The sequence below is a fragment of the Typopeltis vanoorti genome, chromosome 20 (assembly GCF_054136105.1).
Source record: "Typopeltis vanoorti isolate ZY-2024b chromosome 20, IOZ_Tvanoo_1.0, whole genome shotgun sequence".
Classification (NCBI taxonomy): domain Eukaryota; kingdom Metazoa; phylum Arthropoda; class Arachnida; order Uropygi; family Thelyphonidae; genus Typopeltis; species Typopeltis vanoorti.
Window position 1 is genome coordinate 91,900,168 of NC_143568.1, and position 2,445 is coordinate 91,902,612.

Consider the following 2,445-nt stretch of genomic DNA (forward strand, 5'->3'; position numbering starts at 1 on the left):
ATGAATTTCTTATGAATTCTAGCGATGCATTAACAGTTATTTTTAATGTAACTTAAAACTTATTCAAAAATGTGTTTATAAAAGGTTTTATTATGAAAAGTGGAAGCAATTTTTTCCCATTATGACTTTTTCATCGATTCGATTTCATGGAACGTTACATGTTATCGTTTATTTCAAGTAGCTCAAATAAACTCCAGAGTGGTGATAGTGAATTTTATTATGGAATTTCTTAATTTAATTGTTCCTCATACTGTACTTATATGAAAACGTCCTCTATTTATTTTATCTCACTGAAAGATTAACTTTCTTGAAAATGGTCCCTGTTCCTTTGCAAAGTGGTCAAACTTCACCATATAAGTCGATAACATATATTTACGTACGTATATGTATACCGATACAATACGAAAACGTTATTTATATACAAGTATGTTGCAACATTTAATCATGAGTACTGTATTTGATTATGTCAGATGACTGTGAAAATAAAAGCGTAGATCTGGCCCGCATGGGGTTCGAACCCACGACCTTCGCGTTATCAGCACGACGCTCTAACCAACTGAGCTAACGGGCCATAGCAATAGATTTCTCAAATGTCTTAGTCTAGAATAACTGAAAGCCTCGGCTTCCTCTCAGAAATCCCAAATTTGTAAACAATAAAATGGGCACCTCTGCTACTATTTTCAAACACGTTTCGTTCGCCTGCCTTACAGCAATACATGCAAATATGCATTTGAGATTTCTTGTTTTACAAGCTACTGCTTCATAGAATGCAACAGAATTTCATACTTCAGAAGCTTATGAGATAGAGAAATAAACTGATGGACGTAAAAATAGCAAAAGTGAAATTTTTATGATGCTGGGGATCACGAGTGTGTTGTTATCGTGCACCTGCCATTAACTTTAGCGTTTCTCACTACTGATGACTACTTCGAATGCATGAAAACAGGAATAACGTTGAAAATCTCAAATAAATACAAGCACACAATTTCAAATTTACTGATTACAATATTAAGTTACAGATCGAGGCAACATTCAAAAAAAAAAAAAAAAAACATCTCCAACAGGTTCACAAAATATCTCTAAATCATAAAAGTAAATATAATAAATAAAAGATACATAAAAATATTTTATTATTCTTCTCAGTAACATTTATTCATGTGCGTTTTTAAGAAGAGATCTCTAAATAAAAATGATAAACTAAGAGGCTTTTTTAAACAACTGGGAGGATGCATATAATTAATGTAATTAATGTTGAGAGATTTTAACTCTAAACATTAATTATATGCATCCTTCCAGTTCGCCTTCACGTGCAAACTTCGTTTGCTTACACTTCGATAAAGGATTAAACCAAGAATTTAATTTCTTGGTATCTTTAATTTATTGCATCTAATTAATATTTCTTTCGTCCAAGGGCTAAAAATTTAGAATGGAGTGATATTTACCATTATGCACTGAGGAGGATTATATTTTAAATAGTGCACATCAACATATATTTATTCTTCTGGAATAAGAGAGGACCTAATGGCATGGTTATTGTTTCACAAGTTCATTATCAATGTAGTCAGGTTCATGTGCGAATTTTAATTTATTTTTAACTGTATTAATAATGCTTCTCGACAGTTTGTCCCACGATGACAGTGACGATTGTCTCTCTCTACCCTGTTCAAAAAACTTTTTTTAAAAAAATCGTTGAATTTTTTACCCATGTATATCTTTAAAGCCGTAAAGAGATTCATATATCAGAATATCAAACCAGAATTTGAGACTGAACATGAAATCAATAACGTGATGCTTTACAAATTTCTAAATTCCACATTCAGTTGTTCAACTTTTCCAACCATTTGGTTTATATATTTGCGAGTTTTATTATTATTATTATTTATTTATTTATTTATTATTTTTTCTTATTTTATTTTTTTGGAAATTCTCTAAATTCAGGCTATTTTCGCAATCCCAAATGTCTTATGCGCCCTCTATTAGATCATTTTAATTGTTTTGTACCAAAATACCAAAAGGCTGTATTTTGAAGTTTTTAGCTTTAGATCTATTAAATAAATATTTTTAGTTATGACTTTTGGAGTTATACTTAAATTTTATCACACTCTAGAAGATAAATTGGAAATTATGACATTTAGTGAGGTGGGGGAAGGGGGGGTGGAAGGATACTGAGGCTAATTTGTGCTATTTTTCCGACGTTGTTATTTTTATATTTATATGTTTTACATATTGAAAATCTTGAAGCCCGGTTATTTTCGCCTCGTCTCAGACTTCTTATACGCCCTCTATTAGATTATTTTAATTTGTTTTGTGTATGGGAGAGTCTTTGATTTTGAAGTTTTTAATTTTAAATATGTTGTAAGTAGATATTTTAGTTACGTTTTTTGGAGTTGCATATCAGTTCTCTTACACTTTAGAATATGAGTTGGTAAATGCAACATTTCGCAA

The 2,445-nt window shown here is 30.6% G+C and overlaps 1 non-coding gene across 1 annotated transcript; it reads right to left on the reverse strand.

The window, feature by feature from the left end:
- Window positions 1–497: 497 nt before the first annotated feature.
- Window positions 498–571, reverse strand: TRNAI-GAU (transfer RNA isoleucine (anticodon GAU)). Its single transcript has one exon. It is a non-coding gene; the product is annotated as a tRNA-Ile (tRNA).
- Between the last annotated feature and the right edge of the window lie 1,874 nt (window positions 572–2,445).